General features: G+C 42.2%; 1 long non-coding RNA gene across 2 annotated transcripts in view; it reads left to right on the top strand.

Annotated features, from left to right (window-relative positions):
* Positions 1-12,815: 12,815 nt before the first annotated feature.
* LOC120755925 (uncharacterized) overlaps positions 12,816-22,331 on the top strand; it is a 32,816-nt gene continuing 23,300 nt past the window's right edge. For both annotated transcript variants that reach the window (XR_005701937.2, XR_009208084.1), the window contains exon 1: positions 12,816-13,086. This is a non-coding gene — a long non-coding RNA (uncharacterized LOC120755925). The remainder of the gene's footprint in view (positions 13,087-22,331) is intronic.

Raw genomic sequence — 22,331 nt, 5'->3', positions numbered from 1 at the left:
TCTTGTCAAGGTCCTACTCTGTACTTGTGTTTACCTCGTTTGTGAAAGAACTGGAAACAATGAAATCCCTAAAAGGGAGAAGAGAAACATAAAGGAGGATGGTCATGATTTCATAAGAGGCATTGGCTGTCCTCTATTTTGTGTGTCAAGAATATGTGATTCTTGTTACTATTTTCATGGTGAAATCTCTGACAGTTTTGTCCATTTAGACCCATTCTCTCTTTCTCTATTAAATTAAAATTAAACTAAAATTAAGCTCAGCTTGTGGAAGAACTAACTACTTTTATGAGAATATTGTTTTGTGGTTTATTTTTTTATAGAGCAATCTCTATTCTGTCTGGTCAATTGCTAAGAAGAAAATAAAATCTGCAGCATTTATATCCACTCCTAGTGGAATGCTGAAGTATCTCAAAGTAAAAACAACTCCTTGATGAAGCAGTGGACGAAGAGTTGAGTATTGGCAGGACAAGAAAAAAAAACATAGTTTCATAGTGCTGTGTTTGATATTTCTGAATGCTGAGTGGAGTTCAGGTAATTAAAAGAGGAAATCCATAATATGAAACACAAAAGCAAAGAGTTGTCTGTGTGGAGAACAACAATAATAACTCCTACCATAAGGAGTTTTCATCAGAAGGACGGACATTCAAAGGATCTCGTGATGGGGACCCTCAAACAACAGCTCAGGAAGTTTTACTTGCAAAACAGGAGTTCTGTGACTTGATTAATGGCAGGTTCAAATTCCCTTCTTCAGGGCTGGGGGTCAACCTGTACAACATCCCACAAGGAAGTTCTTCCTAATGAAAACAAACTGTCCCTACTACAAGCCAGGAGACCTCCCTGGCCTTGTGGGGAGCCTGGGATCTTGCTCTGTGCTTGCAAAGTGAAAGGTTTGGATTGGGGATTTTTGCGGTGCTCCCTTGAGGGTCTGCTGCAACACCAGATACAGCTTGCAGCTTCAAGCTGGTCGGGATTGTCGGGGAAAAGACAGAATTCTTTCTTCATTTGTTACCTTAATTTTTCCCTGACAGTGGGATGAAGGTGCACCTATGTTTGTGCTGATACTGCTCTGGGGTTAGAAGCAGTGTTTGAGAGTTTGTGTCGTTTTTTTTAAAAAAATTCAAATCGCTTTAAAGGAGGAAAACGGGTGTAGATCTTCTTGTCACTTGCCAAGCTATGAATGCAGAGAGGGCTTGGATATTTTTCACCCCTCTGCTGAGAAGAAATCTGTTTCAGGCAGCTGCTGTTTTTATTATTGCAATAATCCATGGAGAGAGCAAACAGGATGGCACTGGAGACTGGATCTGGGAGATGCTGTGCTCCTCCTGCATGAGAAGGGAATGCAGAGGAGTAGCTGCAGCACAGCTGAGAACAATGGTGAGGTGAGAGCTTCCCAGAGTAAAGGGGCTTCCGATGAATGAGGCCATGACTAACTGCTGGCCTTTGGAGAAGGAGATTGGTGCTCCCAAAGCATCCCAGAATAGCTTTGTTTACAAAACTTGCAAATAATCGAAATATTAGCAGCGCGATTGAGTCATAGGGAGATGAAACGGTTTTACAGCTGCTGTGATGATTCTCGTGAATCTGCAGGGGTTTGTCCATTGGGAATTTAATCCCTAGCAGTAGAAATAGCAGCTCTTCCTATGAGTCAGGGCTCCTGCTTAGCAGAAGGCAATTATGGCATCAGTAAATTCAGTAAATGTGAGTCAGTGCAGCAGCAGGAGTAGACCACAGGGCTCCTGAGCTGGAGCCCATCCCATTTTTCTCCAGTCTGGTCCCTTACAAACTCTCCCTTTCAAGCAGACTGAAGTCCTCCAGAGAGCTCCAAAGCAAACATCTCTGCTGAAGCTCCTTTCAATGGGTGATTGCCCAGCTGTCTTTACAGATGCTCTCTGAAATGTCCAACAAACCAGGCATGAAGGGCACCAGAGGAACGATCCTCATCCTCTGGGAACAACAGAGCTCTCTACAGCAAGGCAAGGCTTTAGGGATGGATTTCTGCTCCCTCCTTGGTTCAGGATGCTGGCCCTTGGGAATACAGGTGAATAGATTCCCCAGGGTGGGTCTGTCCCATCCTGGGTTTTGTCACAGCCTACAGAGCCAACAGGAATTTTGTTGGATCCCCCTGTTAAAATATTATCTGCAGTTCACTGAAAAGCCTAATGCTTTAAATTCTGCTGCAATGGCCTCCCAACCCCTCTGACTGCAGGGGGGAATATTCTGGCCAAATAAGGCATCTGTGAAAAGAAACATCTCTTTTTATATGACACCCTGTTAGCCTTAATAACAGTTTTCTCTCTGTAAGTGCAGTAAAGTATGGAAATATTGCTGTGCTACATGGTGCAATTTTCTGACTGTGATTTTCTCTGATAAAAGCCTTCAGAGAGTGCATTTTCCTTCCCACTTATCTGCCATCAAAAGGCAGCAAATACATGAAAAATTCAGCTGTCACTCTAAACAAAATATACAATTACTCCGGTCTGATGTTTTAAGCAGAAATAATTTCCATAGCAAAAAACCCCTGCAGCTATTTTCTAAATCCTGTGGTGTTTGCTTCTAGCTTTTTGCATTACACATGTGTCACCTGTTTTGGACATTTGAATGCAAAGATGAGATATCACAAGTTCAAACTTAGCACTTGCCAAATTAAATATTTGCTGGGCTGAGCCCAGTTCATTACTTGACTGCTGTTTTGCACCAGAGAATGAAAAATCTTTTCTAACATGCCAAAGGTGGTTATTTTAGGAAGCTGACGAAGAGGGCAGATGTTATTCAAGTGGTTGGATAAGAAAAGGAAATAGTGCATGTTAAGCCTTCTGGAATAACCAGGTAGATGAAAATAAGTGGAAATATTCCTGAAATATGCTGATTTGTTTGGACAAATCTAAGCAGAAAATATGAGATGGAAATTTGATACTTCATCTTTCACAACTTGAAATGTTAAATTAAGGCTGCTTATATCTCATGTTGCTCGGAATAATTTGCTTTTGGGGCATCTCTGAGCTTTGAAAGCACCCAAAACCCAGAACAATATTCCTGTAGTGTGGTTTCACTTGCTTAGTTTTCTTTGGCATACAACTTATACTAAAGATCAAGAAGTTTCATGAAACTGTATTTAAAAGCTGAGATGGAAATTTTTCTTATCTTGTTTCTAGGGCAGAACCTAAAAATAATAGTAAAAATCAACTTATCTTGGCAAAACAAACAAAAATTTCTCAAATGGAAATATCATTGGAACAGGCTATCTAGGGAAGTGGTGGAATCACCATCCCTGCAAGTGTTCAAAAAATATGTGTATGTGCCACTTGAAGACATGGGTTAGTGGTGGTGGTGGTTCTGGGTAAGCAGCTGGATTCAATGATTTCAGAGGTCATTTCCAACCTCAATGATCTCTTTTCTTTTGGAAGTCACTTAGGCTTTACTTGTCCCTCTGTCACTTCAGCTTAAAAAAATTATGTTTCGTCTGTGTCGTTCTGAAATGCCAGCTCAAAACCGTTGAAAGCTTCTAGAAGTATTTTAGCACTTCTAAACTAGAACTGTTGGGCTTGGAAATCTCTCCTCCTGTTTAAGGCAGAAACACCAATCCCCTTCGAAAACATCAAGAAAAAAACCCATTCTGATTCTTTTAGTGTGACAGAATCACAAATTCATTTAGGTTGGAAGGGACCTCTGGAGATGATATATTCCATCCTCCCTGCTCTAGCAGCGTCAGCTGGAGCAGGCTGCCCATGTCCAGTTGGGTTTTGATGTTTCCATAAATGGAGGTGTCGTCTTGTTTTTTCCTTAAACTTTAATGTTAATGCACTGATAGTTTTTTGATAGTTTTTATCTCCTCTGAGATTCTGAAAATTTAACATTATTCAAATAAAATACAAAAAACGCCTCCTACCTCACTTTTTTTTTTTTTTTTTTTTTTTTTTTTCCTTCTTCTTCTAGGATACATTCCCCAGAAAATACTGCCATTTGCTCCAGTTTGGGTTTTGTTACTCTTGGTTATGCATGTAACATTCCCTGCGGAGCACTGCAGCATCTTCTGCTTTCATACAAGGAAGTCTGATTCACTCTCCTTGCGGAAATTTTCATATCATAGTTAAACCTGGCTTTTGTTCAGAGGGTTTCTGCAGTGGGCATTCAAATGTGCTGGTGAGGTCACGTCACCAGTTAGAGCTCCTGCAATGAAACACAGTCCAGAATGCAGATACACAGCCCTTAGTGAAATTATGTTAATTCGGTTTGAGAAAATGGGTATTTAGCACTTCGTGCCGTGTGAAGATATCATTCCATAGTGGCAGAAGAAGTCATTGACCTTGCCATGCAAGCAGCTTTGCTGGTTATTGTGACCTGAGCCAGCCCTGCTCTCCAGGCGGCCCTGGGTCTGTTGTGCCAGACTCTCACTGGATTTTGGTTCATCTCAGTGGATTTTGGTTCATCTCACACTCAGGTTCAAGCTGTAGAACCTCATCAGTGTTTTCTGGTCGAGTCACCAATGCCTGTTCCTAGGGACAGGTCATTAACCTGCTCCTCTCCTGAGGATGTTGGAGCGAATTCCAGGCTTAGAGGAGTCCAGTGCATGGCAGGACTCAGCCCACAGAAGCAGGATTTTAAACAGAAAAGTAGGACAAGTCTTTCGGTGAGACTCTGTCAAGTCAGCTGCTCTGCTGTTCATATTTATCCAGCAGGAGTGGTGCTCAGCTTTACAATTAAAATTATCTAGCACACTTGCATAAAGGTCAGGCAGGAGATGCTGCTGTTAGGCTTGAGAGATTCAGGGATAAGCTTTACCTCGAGGCAAAGCATTTAAGAAGAAAATGAAGTATCAACTCCTAGTATTTCCAACCACATGTGCACATTCACAAATAAGTGTCTTAGCAGAGAGCTTATTCTTCATCTTCAAGTAGAAATAGGCACTACTGAGGCTCAAACTTTTGAAAAGCATGCCGCACACAATAAGTAAAATGGGTATTTCAAATAAGATACGTGACACCTCTGATTAACAATTCTTTAACTACAGTCAAGTGTTTGTGTAGTTAATGGCAAATGTGTTCTGAAGAATGAATGGATATTTCACTAATATGCAGAATATCTTTGCACAGTAATAATGGGAGAAAAATCAAATTATTCCAGAGGCTGACTAGGCATTGAGTGGAGTTTTATGAGAATGTAAATTGGAAAGAGAAAGGGCCATATCTCTATTCTCACCAATCTTTTATAGGTAATGAATTGTTTAGAAAATTTAGCTAAGGAAAAGCTTTTGAGTTGGAGCCTGACAGTCCTTCAGGGTACTCTTAGAGGTTATCTCTGCAAGGCAGGTGGATGAGAAAAGAGACAAGCTTAACCCTATAAAAATAATTATGATATATTATTAGCAACTAATGGCAATCTAATGGAGTCTTTTCAGCAAAGACACCCCTGGTTGCAATTTCTCTTTGTCATCTGCATAAAAAAGCAACTCTTAATGAAGCCTATATTCTGGTAATTTCTCAAACTCAGTGAAATTAACAGGAAACTTTCTGCACTGGAGACTTCTCATGGCTCAGCAAACTTTCACACTACCATTAATGGGAGCACCCCACCAGGGCAGCAAGGTCCAACACTGAAATCAGCATTAGAAATCTGTTCAGACCACATGATCTACTAGAACAAGAGTGTACATGGGCTTTTTAATTTCTTACCTAAATTTTTACTTTCTGACTTTTTTTGTTACTTTAAACAAGCTGACATGACCTTAGGATGGTTTACATATCAGAAGCTGTTGGATCATTTTACTTCAAAAGGCATACAAAGTGCCTGCAATAATTGTGTTTCTACAGGCTTTGTGAAAAGAGACAGCTGGGTGGAGGCTGGGGGCCCTACACATAGCCCCATAAATCAACAAGGGGAGAAAAAAAATTAAAATCACTGTAAGAATGGAATTTGAGAGACTGTAATCAGCAAACAAAACACTGGATTCATGAAGTCTCATTCCATTGCCTAAAAAGACTTGGGTAATGTTTGGAGAAAGGATAAAGGAGAAGAAGACACGGATGACATTAGCAAAAAGCAGGGCACATTACACAGTCAATAAGTAATTGCTGCAATTGGAGCTCATCATCTGCTTAGCACTTAATGTCTTGGCCTTTTCAGAGTGAATTTTATTAATACTAATGTCTGAAGAGAACAGTGCTGTCATTATTTCTGTTGATTCTTGTGATGTTCAAAAGTGAAGCTCCTCCTCTTGCTTTTTGATTACTTGACTCTACCAAATTCTTCATGTTGCCAAAGGCTCTCAGACACTTAGAACTTGCCCCCAGGGTCTCTGAGGAGAAGGAGTGCCAGCACTGCTCCCCTACAAACACATACCAACTCCTCCCAGTCACATTCTTTTCCTTCAGATGTTTGGAAAGGGAGCAAAAATCACCAGAAGTCATCCCCTTCCCAGGGCTCAAGGTGGGACCAACCAGGCTGTGGTTTTCTCCAGAAGATCTCTCAGAGGTGTTGCTGAAATGCCTCCCTGGACTAGGATGGCTTTTGTTCATATCCTGTTCTTTAGAAACCACAGCATGAATTTCTTGTATGATCTTTTATGTCTCTTCTGTTGCCTTCCATCAGTTTCCCCAATTAAGAGCAACGATTTGAGGTGCTCAAGGCCCTTGCAGCAAGAGCAGAATCATTTGCAGTCCTGCAGAAAGATGTTTTCTGTGAATTTTCTCTGGAATTGCTAGTGGAAAATTTGTGTGCTCTAAAAGTGAGGAAAAAGCAGCGTCCTCGGAATGAAAGTGATGCAAAGACCTTACTCTGTGTCTTTTACAGACATTGATTTCTCGAGGAAGGGAGGTCATCAACAAGAGAACAAAACAAACCCTCACATGCTGGGGTGGGCCCGTTAGAGGAATGCAGGCTCATTAGTCCTGCTAAATATGATACTGCGTGTAAAGCCAAAAAAGCAGAGTGAGGTCTGGAAAACTTGGCAGGAAATCAGCCAAGATCCGTTATATTCTCTTTCACATGGCTGAGTAGTGGTGGCACTAATTGAAGGCTGGGCCCTCTTTTTGCTGACTAACACGGGGCCATTTTAATTTCACCTGAATATGTTGCCCTGTTGTAAGAAGTCTGACAACAACAAGGTTTATGGAGACTCCTACCAACGAGTCCTTGGCTGCACAAACGTTCTCTTGGAAGCTAAGAGGCTTCTTTTAATAAGTGGACTGACCTATTCTTCATTTCTAAATATCCCAGATAAATTTGCTACTGTACTGCTGCCTGTCGGTTAAAGCTGGCCAGGTGTCTGTAGCTTATCAATCTGTATTTACTATGGGTGTGAAAATATAAAAAAATGCTGCAATTCCTGCCCACCCCCATAAGAAAATGGCTTGAGCAAGACAGGACACTTGAGAGTTACCAAAGAGTGGGAGTAGATGGAATAAGTGCTGTTGTAGGAAAAGACAATAGTGGGAGAACTTTTGTCACACACTTGGATAAGACTGTGACTCTTTGCTGCTTCTATCAACATTATTTGTAATTTCCTCTTGTATTTCCCCTGCTCTTTCTTTGCAGTTCCCTGAGCAGACCCACTCAGCTTTAAATAAGGAGATGAGTTTTACCACCTTTTTATCACTGCAAATCTAAAGTGACTCTGCAGAAGTCAAACTGATGTTGGCTAGGGGATGAATGGTCCCACTAAAAAGCTTTCTAAAGAGAAAAAACCCCTCTCCATTTATGGAACAAATTAACTACTAGAGGCATTCAGTTGGGTGCACCTCTTTGGGGCCGATGACCAGAGAGATTTAAAAGTCCATTATGCTAATACCTAATTCCTTCTCTGCACAGAGGAAGCATCCTCTCGAGCTGGGCTGTGGCAAGGTCCCGAGTTTCCATCGGGGAAGGGATTTACATCAGCCAGGAAACATTTGGTGAGTACGACTACCAAGGGCCTTAATCATTGGCCTGAATTAAAAGTCACTGGCGGGTTGCTTTGGGAGCCGTGTGGCTGTGCAAGGGAAAAAAGCCAGAGCGAGCATTTCTGAGCAAACTCAGCGTGCCAGTGCGGGATCATCCTTCCCCTCAGCCGGCTGCTGACACATTGCACAGAAACGGGGCTCTCTCAGGACAGGATGGGCCATTTCACAAGGCAAAATCTGCCCTTTTGTTTCTTTTAGGGCACGGCAGCGTGGAGGCGGCTTTGTTTGAGTAGGGGTGTCAGTGTGCGATGTCACAGGGATCTTTGGCTGCTCCAAACAGGGCAAAGCCGAGTCCTGCCTTGTGTTGCCCAAGTGGCTTCTTCATGGCCAGAAGAAGCTGGGTTTGGAGGCCCAACCTTCTGGGGGTCAGCACCCAGAGCCCTGCCTAGGGATTTCTGGGAATCAGGAGCAGCCAACTAGTCCCTTGGGCCATCTGGTGGTGCCTTCCTTGACTCTTGAGCCAAACAACTTGCTGAAAAAACCATAAACAGCATCTCATTAATGTGAAAACAACGATTAGTGCCAGAAGCAGGCCAACCACAACGAAAGCATCAGTGCTTTTTAGTGGGGTTACCAAAGCAACAGAAGTTCTGGCCTGGAAATGGCCGACAAGATAAAGAGGTGGATGCCAACATTGGATGCTCAAGGCTAAGAAGATTGGTCTGTCGTGATCTGTTGAGTGCTTTTGTCTTGGTGTTTGCAGCCCTTTATGGATCCTCGCTGAACGAGGCTGGGATTTAAAAAGCAAAGCTGAACTTTCCGACCCGAAGCCTCAAATCCTTTTCTGATGGTTTTTGTAACTGGAAAGCGGAAATAGAGCCTTCAGTAATTCAAAAGAGATTGAATGATCAAAGCTGCAATTAAAAGCGTGGTGAGTCATCTCACAGTCGCCCATGTGCTAACACATCCAGGCTGTGCGGGAGATCATGTTGTCATGGCTGGTTTTACTCAAAACGAGGACACAGAGCTGCTATTACTGCCAGCCTCAGAAACCATCTGAGCTCTGCAGACCTGTGCTTACAGAGCAGAAGAGAAGGCAGCAGTCCTGACTCCCCCATTTCTGTATTTATTTTAGTAGTTCTGTCTGCAACATCTGAATTCATTACGGTACTTTATTACTTTTCGCCTTCCTTCAGAGTGTTTGCTCTCGGGAGGAATGTGGATTTTTTTGTTTTCTTTTTTTTTTTTTTTTTTTTTTTTTTCATTTACACAGACAAATTACCCACCAAAACAAATACAGAAGAGCTGATCTTTAGAGTATTATGGTTTGTGGGTTTTGTTTTTTTACTTTCTGCAGCATCCACTAACAATGAAATATTTATCTGAACTTTTCACAGTATGTGCATTTTCTCAAATTAAAATTGCAAAAGACAAGGAAATGAAGATAAAAATACCCAACCATGCTGTTTCTCAGAAACCCTCACAAGTAATCTCTCTCTTTAAATCCTGTTGTTTTATTCTGCTCAATACAAAAAATACTGCTAAATAGAATTTGGTTTTAGTAAAGGAGAAACTTCTTCCTAAAAACGTTTAACCCGCCACACATAAAAGCAACTAAAAGGAAGCAGGAGAATTGGTAACTCTCTGCTGGAAGAATGTAATAAAAATCTTGATAACCTGCTACTAGTCTTGCTTTCCCTGTTCTTCAGTTCCTTTCCTAGTGGCAGTCGGGTATTTCATGTTTTATTTTCAATTTCTTATAATGGTTGCAATATTCAAACTCTAACCCACTAGAATGTGATTGCCTACTTTACAAAAATCATTGCTATAGCTTTGCTCCTACAGGTTTATTTGTAAAACAAGCTTTTTCATCTCGCCATTTTTGACATCAAGTGCCTCCAGTCAGTGACAGATAGATATAAATAAAATGCCAGCTTTTAGAAATATCCCAAAAGGAACATCTAATGTAAAATATAATGCAATCTTATAAATTGGTGCTTTCTTTCCCAGCTTTATCTGAAAAGAGACCTGCTCTGTATGCTGAGAAAAAACAGGTTATCAGATGTAGCAAGTCTTGCAAACAAGAAAATTCAAATATCTTATCATGTATCAAATCCATTGTGGTCACTTCATTCATTTGACATAACACACCTATAGAAAATGCTCTTAAATCCTTATATTACTTTACAAATTAAATTCTTTAGCAAATGAGAAGTAGAATTGCTCTCTCTGTGTTTTCAGTGCATGAGAATGGCCTTCATCTACTGCAGTCAAAGAGTTGGCGCAGTTTAATGGGGAAATAGAAGAAAGCCCTCTTAAGAAAAAGTGGATCTTAAACTAAAGGATTTTATGGACTTTTTCTACTGCTGACCCAGGATGAGACAAATATTTGACGTCTAAATTTGGAGGGAGAAGCAGTCCATCTAATAACTGGGCAATGCTTTTACCATAGCTCAGCCTTGCCTTGCAATGGAGGGAATATTAGCAGAAGTGGTGAGAACTTCTCCAGAACTTGGATATGGATTTCCAGTGAGTTTGACAAAAATCTGAAAGTCCTGGTGCAGTCTGAGATGGTTTGTACCTGCCCATGGGTTCAAAGAGCTGCAATTGCTCTACTGTGTTAGAGCAATATCTTGGTCTTGATTAAGAGGCAGAGCAAAACCCTTTCAAGGGAAGGGCTGGACTGCACAATTAGGAAATTCCTACAGGAATTCCCACCTGTCAGTCACTGATTGGCTAGCACTGCTTTTATACCTTACAGGTCATTTGGTCTCACTGCTGACATGGTGAAGTCCTTATTATCCAGGTCAGCAGGGAATCTGGTGGAGTGGAATGACAGAAAACCTCCATAACAGGTAGAAATGAGTCTCAGAAGCTCATCATGTAGTTGGTTAAAAAAAAAAAAAAAAAAAAAAAAAAGTTGCATGAATTTTAAACTTTCCTCTTTTGCCCTTTTAAATTTCATTGTGTGTCCCCTACTTTTCTACAACAGAAGAGAAAGTTACAGCAATTAACCTGTTCCTAAAGAATTTGACTAGGGAATATGAGAATCCACCCTGTGTGCCTTTATCTTTTCATGAATCTCTGTCCTGTTCCACCATTCTGCTTCCTTCTCTAAATTTATCCTCCTCAGACATTCCAAAATCTTGTCATATATACTGTGATAACTGTCTTGGCCACTCCCACATCCCAGCAAGTGGGTTCTGCTACCAGATGTAATCATGAGTGGATAACTTTAATCTTGATGAGAACTAAAACTTGACATTGAGGAGGAGGATTTTTCAAGGCTCAGGCACTGAAACAGTGACCAAATTTGGCTCCATTGTACTTACTTTTTATGTGTGCTCAAAAGCGGAAAAATACTTGCATTTTAATATCAACCCAGCAATCTAAACTGAGAAGGAAGTAATTATACATGAAAGAAATACAGCCTTTTGTAATAACACTTTTAAAGTATCAGTTTCATTCTATCATAATATTTTCATGATTAGATTTACCTTCTAATATTTTAATAACTTTGGTATGAAGTAAGGAAGTCCTTTGTAGCTTATCTCAGAAGCCTGTCTAGGACGTCGCACTTAATGAGGTTTATAATTCAATATGTCCACGTCTGCATCTTTAATAACGCCTAACATTTAATCTTCATTGCACCACTTGAATCAAAAGATCTAAAATTAAACCTACTGCAGCTTAATCTAATAATAAACATGCATGACATTTTGTGCAAAATGTGTGCCTGATCGGCACCGTGCACTCTTACAATTGTATCAGATGGAGAAAAAACACAGTTTAATCAGCCAAAGGTAGATGGTGACATTTAACTCCCGCCGATGCATCTACTTTGGGAGGCTTTAAGACCCTGCCCCTGGAAGAAAGGGCTGATTGTTAGATCATTACCAAATTTAGGTCAAAATCCCACTAGAGAGAACAGCATTTACACATACCCTTAACTAGTGGTGGGATTTTAAGACCCTCTAACTCCGGACAGGTAATTTGGGTACCTTCAACAGGAGCTGTGACTCTGTATGGAGTCTGTGGTAAGGTGCCCCTATTTTCCCTCGTGATTAACTGGAGGATGGGAGATCCAGAATGTTCTCTGGCCTTTCACTCCTGCAGTGCAAGTGCTCTCCCCACCTCAGCTCCCCCTCACCCTTGTAAGATGTTCTAATCCTGCTGGGACCATGTTATCCAGTTCTCGGGTGGGAATGGGAATCTCTCTGGATCATGGGAATAGACTTTCAGCCACAGCCATGAGATTTGGTGGGGTTTGGTAGCCACAGCAGTAGGGTTGTGCTCCTCCACTAAAGAATGAGGGACTGCATATGAGATGTAGATTTCTTTTTTCGTGCCCAGAAGGGATTTTGGATGAGAAGGTCCCTCCCAGTTATTGGGGCTTTGCACAGGGAGCCAGAGCAGAGGACAATTTCTGCAGAGCCTTTTGTGGGCTCTGCGGGGACCTGTGGGTTGCTGTTGTTTCTTCTCAAGTGAATATTGCTCTTTAATCAGGTGTTGTGCTTTGAGGGATGCAACCGGTCTGCCTTGTGACACGGACATTTATCTCTTCTGAAAGTGAGACAAACAAGCTGGAAACATAACACGTAGAGACAACATGTTGGAGAGCAGGCAGTGTTAGAATTGTCTAGACCGTGTTCAGGTGAAATGATGATTCTATGAAAGCTGAGCCCAGGTATTTAATGAGAAGCTAAAACTTCTCATTTATCCTCTCATTTATTCTTAGGTCAGCTGCACTCATAATCACTGTTTAAATTCATTACAGGTGCAAAAATTAGCAGTGTCTTTAAAAGATTGGAACTCGTATTAGACATTAATTAATGTCCCTGTATTTATGGGGCTCTGACTGTGGAACTGTAGAGCAGTTAAAGTCTTTTTTAAAATGTATTTGAGGCTAGAATAGTGAGCAACAGTGTAGCTCCTTCACCTGAGACACCTGTGTGATAACCACAGGAAGTCCCTGTGACAAATAAAAAGGCAGTTCTTCGCCAAGATCTTATCAGGAGAGTTTGAACTCAGCTGGGTCAGGATAAGGTGCTTTGGAGGAGAAGAAAGACTGGGGGAAACTCTGCTGGGTTATAGAGTCTCCTGCTGAAGCTGAGCCCTCACAACTCCACTGGGCTCCATCTGACTCGAATTAAACAAGGGATGATCAAAGTCTACAAATCTCCCTGATCTCTATCAGCATGGAGAGCTAAAGGTAAAAATTCTCAGTATCTTTCTGTTCCTTTGAAGTCAATGGTGAGCTCTGTGTGTGAGGACACAAGTGCCATTCGGGCAGCTGCAGCTTTACGATCATTTTGACGTAATGTTTATGCAAGGGGAGGGAGAAAAGCTGCATCTTGAAATTATAACTTTGCAGCTGTGGGTCCCCTCTCCTCCCCCAGACTGGTTTTATCTTTGGGATTTTCTTTGTCTTATGGTGATGCTTGAGGCACAATTGCATCTAGTGAACTGGGGGAAACCATTGCCTTAGTTTTTCTTCAGCTATAAATCACAAACTGTTCCATTTTTGTACAGCTCCTGCCTTCCTTGCACACCAGTGAGGTGAGCAGGAGACCCACTTGATAAAAACATCCTGAACTAAAACAGCTGGAACTAGAGAGTACAATAAGCTAGCCTGCTGTCAGCCCTCATCTGTTTTTGTTTGATCGCTATCTGATGGATACTGAAAGGTTGAATCTCAGAGTTAAGCACCTTGAGGCCAACCTTGAAATCCTGTCACGTTTGGCTACTCGATAGCATCTGAAGCATAATGTTTGAGCTAGAGCACACACAGTGCAAAAAAACTAAAAAAAAAAAAAATAGAAAGCTGGCATCTTGCTACACTGCACAGCAAAGGAGAAGCAACATGGAAAGGATCTGACAGACGTGCAAGGAAATGGAAATGCTGCAGGGCAGAAGAGGAGCAGGTCCATGTGCATTAGCAGCTTGGGGCAGGACGAAGCAGTGACTTTCCCCAGGGTCCAGGCTGGCCTCATGTCTAACTGCTGCTGCAAAATAGTGTCCCTCCTCGGCAGGGAGGGCTGTGTGAGGGCAGCCTTGCCTGTGCACACATCAGGAGGGCTGAAATCAGAGCAGCTCCTGGAGGTAACAGGCTCTCGTTTGCTGGGGATTGGATTAGGGTCAGGGAGGAGATGGAGAGTGTGTTGGTTAGTGTGTGTAGGATGTTTATTTGGACACATGAGCAGGGAAAACAAAATAAATTTTGATTATGTCAAGTGAAGTCAGGAAAAAGTGACAGTGACGGGTCTGCTACAGAGGAGAGAGCATTGGTTGTTTCCATTTCAGTTTCTGTTTTCTGACTGACAGCCACAAATAATAGCTGTGAGGCCAAAAGATACAGATCTTCAAACCATACCTCCCTGAAAAGGAGGGAGAGGCGCTTTCAGGGGTTGTGAAACTGAGGCTAACACCATCAAGCCATGACTATGAGCTCCAGAAGGGAGAGTTAGCAAAGTCAATGCACCTGCTGAAAAGACTGATGGTTCAGCACAGACACCAGGAATAGCAAGAGAAGAGCTGTGTGTGAACAACTCCCACTTTATCTGCACTGGAAATGCAAATAGGAGTGCTCTTGTGTTGCCACAGGTGTAAGAGATGTCATGGGGATTACATAATTGACTCTGGGTTAATGTGCTCTGTTTGGTGCAGGGCTGCATTTGAGATGCTCTCAGAATAGCATGATAAAAAAAATAGTGTGCTGCTGTCTCAGTAAGATGTATCAAAGAGGTCTAAGCACAGGCCCTGCTAGGAAATAAAGGACTTCGTAAAACAGAAGTTGCAGCTGATATAGAAGTTGTTTGCTTTTTCAAAACGTTTTAACACCATTCCTATATCGGCTTCTCCCGTGGATTTCTCACGAGGTGCTGAGGCCAGGTTCCTCTGGTATGTAATCCATAACATACCGGTGGTGCTTTTTAATGCCCTTCTGAAGGGGAGGGATTTTCCCCTTAAATGGAAAATCCATAGAAAACCACTGTGATCAATGATGAATATTTCCTATATGGGCAGCCTTTTCTCTCTTGGTGTCTGTTTGAGATTCTCTTTTATTTTCTCAGGAAGCAAAGCTCCTTTCAGCTTCCTGACTGAGAGAGTGGTTGTGTTTTCACCTGCACAGCTCATCCAACAGAGCTCCCCTTTGGATGGGGGGGGGTGAGAGGCTGCCCACAGCTGGGCAGGGCTTTCTGCCTGACCGTGCACAGGGGGTGAGCTGTGCCCCAGGAGATCAGTATTTACCATTGGACACGCTGGGGCAGCCACACGGCTGCTGGGGAGCAGGTGGGGCTGGAGGGAGAGGAGCTTTAATAAGCAATTGGACAAGGAGATAGCTTTAGAGGGCGAGGAGGACTTGCCCTTCACCCTGTTTGTCCCTGGAGTTCGGGGTTAGGCTGGAACAGGCTGAGCCTCAAACGTGACCTTCAACTCCTCGCTGCCAGGGGAGCGATGGGCAAGGAATTCCCATTCCTTTGGGCAGGAATTCTGCTGCATTAATGTCAATACAGAGCCCTGACAGCTTCAGGGCTGTCAGAAGCACTCGTGTTGCTTCAGTGGCAGGGTTGGGTGGCTCCCCAAGCCTCACCTCTGTGCCAGGAGAGAGTGACAACCCAGCACATCTGCACATAACAAACCTCCCACCCCACAGCTCGCTGGCTGTGCCCACCAACACTGCTTCGTGCTTTTAGCTAATAGGTGCAGAGAAAGGGACGAGGAACCAAGGTTTCCCAGTGGCTGTCAGTAAATTTATTTTGCAGTTAACCGCCTTTGTAATGTGCAGCCTAACTTTATCTCATTTCACTGTGGGTATGCTGGAATAATTGCTCGAGTACTTTGTTAAAAAGAAAAGCTCTCCACATTTCCATTAACTCCCAGCATGGTGTCTGTCTCACTTGGCTGCACTAGGTACCATTTACAGTTCAATTTCACAGTCATGATGGACTGAAACACATAAACCTGCCTTCTCTCCACTCCACTACTCACATGCCTTAATAAACAGAGAGATTCATAAGGTCTGTTACTTTTATTTTTCCTTTGCAAGCCTATTTTTTATGAATTAAATCTTGAGCTTTTTTTTTTTCCCTTGTGAAAAACCAAACTGCCAGAGGAATAAATAGTGTTATCTTATTCAGTAGGGTGTAATAAGCTACTATTTTAGGGTAGCAAGCCAGGCATACTGAAGTTGTTGCAAACTAAAAAGACAAAAAAAAAAACCAACAAAAAACCCAACCCAGCAACAAAGAATAGCATTGTATGATGTCAATCTACAGTATGCATGTGTTTATATAATCACATTGGAATTCACTTTGAACTTTAGCCTGGAAAATTTACTTAGTGGGGGGAGAAGGGGGAAAGGATTTGAGTATCTAAGCACCAAAATAGCTAAGACAAAGTAGTAAAACTGTGTGGTTGGTGGTGGAGCAGAACCACGTGAAAATGCAAAGAATCCCTTTTGTAATGGGTAGAGACAAGTAAGCCACTCGATCGTTGTGGTATGAGATAAGTATACAAGCCACGGGAAATGCTGTGTTATTCACATTCCTCCCTTATTGTTTTTTCCAAGGGTGGTTAATTTTTGCCTTTTTAAGGAACTTTTTTTTTTTGTACATGACTGGTTCTTGCTCTGGTTTCATAATCTGAGTTCTCTACGGCAAAAAGAAAGCACAGTTGTAAGCACCATCACACGAGAGAAAACGGGGGTGAGGGATCAGAACACCACACTGTCCTTTCTCCTGTGGCTTTTTTTTGGTGAAGCAAGAAGTAAAAAAGCAAATCCAAACCCATATTTAACCTACCACATCTTTTATTAGCTCTCATTCACACTGATTGAGGGGCAGTTGACTAGTCCTAGGTTCAGTACAGCTGTCACAAAAATCCTTCCCTCTACAGGGTCTGTCCCACCTGACCCTTTGAAAAACTGGATGTAGCAGCCTTTCTCTGTTGAGAGCATGTGAGAGAAGCATTCTGATGTCTTCACCATGTTTTTAGAAGTGTCCAATACTCAGCAACTCTCTTTCTTTGGGGTTACTTTGGCCGGAATGACAAAAGACCTCAACATGCTGATTGCGAAGCCATTTAGAAAATTCTCTTGCTTTTGCTGATGACACGGAAGCAGAGCCTGCCTCAGAACTTCCCCCAGAAATGCTTGATAAAATGGAATGCACAGTTTTGCATGTTACCCTTATTTTTTTTTCTGTATTATGGCATATCCTGTGACTGTGGTATGGCTGCATCTTGCATCACACATGGGCCACTCAGCCTGCAGAAGGTATTGGTTATTGGCTGCTGGGTTTTTCATCTCTTTGTGCAGAGCAATACAGACTTAAATTCTTAGGATTTAATCACCAGTGTCAGAGCAGCTTTGCAGCCTGCCTCTCCCCTTTGAAAGTTGCCTTTTCAATGTATTTTTTTTTTGAGAAAGGGCAATATTTGGGATTGCATTTTCTGCTTAGACATTTAAAAGCATGGCTTTTTTTTCTCTTAGTAAATGCCACCTGTCCTAAGAGGCAATTGGATGACTTTTGTGACAAACCACCTGTGCTGTGTAACGGCGCCATGATTCATTTGCAGACCCAGCTATTGCAATAATAAAGCTTTTTCTAGCCAGTAGTTGAGATAATTTAATTTATTTGAGCTGGAAGACACAAGCAGGTAGAAACTTCCTCTAAGTGACTCACAGAGTGTTTGGAAATTCACCATGACAGCCAGCATTTGCTGTTAAGTCTACTCTCCCCCTGTTTTATTTGGCTTTAGCAAGAGCTGTTAGTGTGCGTGGGCCCAGGGCAGCCCTTTGCATCCTTCCTGAGATGGGGATTGAGGGGAGAGACAAAGCAGGGTGACATTAGGTGCTGTGTCCCAAACCACACAGCCTGCAAATGCCTGATGGGGTGGAGAGGATGAGGAAATCACGCAGCCCTTTCCTGCTGCCTGCTTCCCTCTGAGCCTTCAAAGCAAAGACACGTGAAGAAGAGGATGCTGATCCTAGAAAAACTGGATTGACACTTCCAGGGGTCTGTTCTCAACACCTCAGACTTGTGCTGTGGTAGGAACCCTGTGAAATCCTCCCGACCCACTGCATCAGGTGATCACACACCCGGTGGGAAATGATGGGAGGATGTGTAAACGCACAGTGGCCTGAACCCAGGGATGACTCGTGGTGGTCAGTTGTCTTGGAGGAGCAGATTCCCTGTGCTCCTCCTGGGGCTGGGCTTTGCAGAGACCTGCAGGAGTGTTGAACATTTCTGGCCCCCGTGGGCTTTGGCTCAAATCCAGATTTCTATGACCCTGCACTTGATTTCATACACTGGGAAGCTCAAAGCAGAGGTTGCTTGGCTGGTTGCTTACCTCTGTGCTCCACAAATTCAGAAGTGAAGCATGTCTGTTAGGTCAATGCAACAACAGAAATTAAATAAGACATCACTCTGTGCCATTAAACCTTGTTATTCCATGTAATTCACGATTTTATGATCCTACCACTCTGTGTCATTAGACTTTGTTATTCCATGTATTTCATTACCATTTACCTGAAGCACTTTCTGCAGCCAATGAGTTTTCTTCATTTGCTTCCCTCCAGGCTGCTGACATGCTTCAGTTATGAATTTTGTAAAAAAAAACCCCAGCTTTAACCTCATGGATCTTGTAATATTCTTGATTTGTTTGCACTCAGCAGCAACGTCATCCTTCTCTTTTAAATGTCTTTGTGATTCTTGTTCTCCACTTGGAGCCCTAAGAGCCTGCAGGGTTTTGAGATACCTGAACCTAGAGCCATATATTTTGTTGTCTTCTAATAACTCCTGGGCTGAGTTTTATGGTCTTTCATCCACTTTTGATCAGATTTTACAAAACTGATTTATCAGGTTCTGTTGGGTCCTGAAGTCTTTTTCAAGACCTCTGGTAAAATAATATGTTGGTGTGTTTTTTCTGAGCCCTGCCCTAAACCCAGCCTGTTTATCTGTAGCTATGTTTTTTCACCTTCTCCTCAATTCCTCTTCTTTTTATTCATTGTTTACTATGTTTTTGTTTACATCCTTGAGGAATTGGTTTGTACAGTTCTTTAGCTGTGGATTCCCTACCTGCTTGTAGCATGTGCTTCCAATGCCATTTTTTAATTGTTTTTCTCTTTTAAACTTTTTAAAACCGTGAGACTTTTGACTCAGTCTAACAAACCAACCAAACCCCACAACCAATAAACACAAGAAAGACAACAACAAACCCTGCACCTGCTCTCTTTGGTTTGAGCCAGGAAGATTTTTCTGGGGCTCTTTCATCTGCTGTGCTCTGGGTTCTTCAGAGCAATCTTTCTATTCTTATTTTTCCTCCTCAACTCGAGCTGTTTTTTGCAATCAGCCTCTTCACCTCATCCTCCCCACCCTTCTGCTCATGTGCACAAACTGATGTTCATAGGGAGTCCCCCGAATGCTGACCTAGTGATTGATCAAAAACCACGTCAGAACAAATAAGAGTTGATACGAGAAAGGATTAGTAATGGACACAAAGTAAAGTTTTACTGCGCCCTTCTGCTAAGACTGGCTCTGAAAGCATCCTTAGGAAAATGAATTTTTTTTTTTCCCCTCTGCCTCTTTTAGCAGACTGACTGGGTTTTTCTGGCTTCTGCCTTTATGCTGACAAGGATGACAGGAAACAATAGGACCTGTGTGTAACACGCTGTGTTTCTGGTCTGTATTCCTTGCCAAAACAGCTGCACTTAGCACTTGCACAGCTCTTTTCATCTTCAAAGCCTTCCACAGATCCGATGTAAACAGCCAGAGTTCCACTGATTTTGGTGGCAAAGAGCTTAGTAGCCTTCAGAAAAGGATTATGCATTTGCATGGAAAGTAGGAATATCAACTGCTGCTCTGCTAGCTCAAATTCTATAATGGTATCAAGCTTCAAGCTAGAAAGCATTATTAGCTGAATGAGGTTTAGTAACTTTCCTTGTGATCAACATGCATATCCCTGGCTGTAGTTTCATTGGATGAATCCAGGATTGATTATTGAATCCAGCCTTTAATGTGTTTACAAGAAATGCAATTGCTGAGACCAACAGTATTTTTGAGTGCAGTTGATTTTGATGCTTTATCAAGCCATGTTACATGTATGTCCTAATGCTTATGCCACGTGTGTGCACTTATTGCCTCGGCAGGTTTCTTCAGTTTATTAACAGCTTTGAGATTTATTTTGTGATGTTTCACAGTGTTTAACAAATAAAACACTTTATTTCACTAGGACATCCTATACTATAAATAGCATATCCTAAGTATATTTTTATATACATATGTATATAAAAATACATTAACTAGAAATATATACAAATATTATAAATATAAATATAATGATTAAAACATGAATATAAATAAACCCAAATATATATATGTTGCCATATTTAACTTGGACTGCACTGAAGAGGTCAAGCCCCGTTCCTTTCCCCTGATCCTTTGCAGAACCAGGTCTATCTAGCCTGGGGTGATGTTTATCTAGTATTTTTGTCAATTATGTTCTGCTTTTACCTGTTTAGAGGTAAATACCCAAACTGATACCTAGTTTGGCTTATAGTCAGGTAACTCTGTTTCTACAGTGAAAATTAAACCAGATGTTTCCAACTTTCATTGTAAATTGTGTTTGTCTATACTCATGATTCTTGTTGATTTTTTTTCTGAACCATCTCTAAGTTTCCTGCACTTTTCTTCGTGGGATGCTCCAATCCAGTTGCAATATTCCAGCTGAGATCTCTCAGAGCAGAATATCCATCTCCCGTGCCTTGCACGACGCACCTGCCAGTGCATCCCACAGCAGGACATCCTTGTGTGTCCAGTGTGATGGTGGCTGTTGGGATGGTCTGGAATAAACTCCATTTCTGCAGTGGTTTTGCTGAACCCGTGACCCCTGACTCATGTTTTTGTGTTTGATTTCTATTTGTGTCTTTACTGAACTTTATCGTGCTGATGTCAGACCATTACTTATGAACTGGTGCCCATTTGTAATCTGAATTTATTAGCAGCAGGAGCAAGGTCTCCCTGTTGTGGAAATAAGAGTTTCTCCTTAAAACCTGTTTGGGAAGGGATGAATGAGGTAGGATGAAACTATTTCAAAGGTTGCAGTTGCTTTTCCAACTGTCCTGTCAGAACTGCTCTTCCAACTTTGTCAGATACTGCAAAAGATTGGTCTTGGTCAGGAAGTTTTTTATAGCATGGACAGGTTGAGATGAAAAATATTAGCACTGACTCTGAGAAGAGGGCTGCTGCTACTCCTCTCCTTTACCTGGCTTTCTGTCCATCTGGACATCAGATTCTTGAACCCAACCCTCCTGTGGATGTCCAGTCTCCCCCCAGAGTCCTGGCTGGCAAATGTAGATGTGTGAGTGTTTTATTTTTACACGTGGAAAAATAAGTCTGGGTTAAGCTGAATTATGTCCTCTGCCTTGGGAACACCATGCAGCAAAGCCAGGATTTTAAACCACTCTCAAAGTTATGAGCTGGTGCTTCAGCACAAGCCTGATCCTCCCGCCTGAAGAGAAATTACCTCTGTAACTTCTGGAATATGAAAGATGGTGAATTGAATTAAATCAAACACTCCTCTCCTCCAGTGACTCATCTGCTTTTTAGTGTCAGTGGGTGGACAATGTTGTCCTTTCTCTCTGAAGAACCAGTTTAGAGTAATTCCCTTTTAATTTGTCACCAGTGGATTCTGCAGGTCTCTAACCAAAGTTTTCTTCAGGGTCCAATTCAGCCACCCTGCCCTGGCTCCAGTGCCCCCAGAGCAAGTCCTGCTCCTGGGGGAGCACTGTCATTTCCGCTGCTATACTTCATCTGCAGCAGACCAGGGAGAAAGAGCAGCAAAAATGTCTTTAGCTGTCAGCACAGGCATCATTCCTGCTGCTGGGAAGAGGAGGTAGCAAGCCTGCATCAAAGGGAGATGTCCTGATAAACATCACTGTAAGCACAAGCCTGTTAGTGCCTTTTTTGTGAACATATTGTTTGCAGCCAGGTATTTCACTGCTGCCTTAAAAATGCAGAGTGCAGAAGGATTCAGAATTAATCCATCCTCTCCTCTGGAATGGACATCCACCTGTTTTCAGCTGTACGTTTCCCTTCTCAAGTAGCATCTGAGGACTTTATTCCTTTTGCATCCATCAGGATTCCTCTTCAGTCTGTCATTCTCTGCTCTTAAATATCTGACACTGACATTTTGCTGGCTGGTTCTTGTATCCCTCATGACATCTTTCATAAAATCAGACTCCTGTCTCCCAATCCTTTTTGATTATTTCTTGCTGCCCGTCCAGTGTTTCCTCATAATTTCTTTACTGCTTTCAGCTATCTGTTCTCTACACAGGCCAGTAGCATTTACCTGAATCCTCAGGTAGCTTTGAATATTGCTTTTCCTCCCTTTCACTTTCATTTGAATGCATTGTATTCCCAAAAAACCCCAAACCTGCCGCAACAATGGTGAGAC

This window comes from Hirundo rustica, chromosome 8, assembly GCF_015227805.2.
Source record: "Hirundo rustica isolate bHirRus1 chromosome 8, bHirRus1.pri.v3, whole genome shotgun sequence".
NCBI classification, from domain to species: domain Eukaryota; kingdom Metazoa; phylum Chordata; class Aves; order Passeriformes; family Hirundinidae; genus Hirundo; species Hirundo rustica.
Note: the sequence above shows the minus strand (reverse complement) of the source record. Positions and strands in the feature narration are given on the sequence as shown.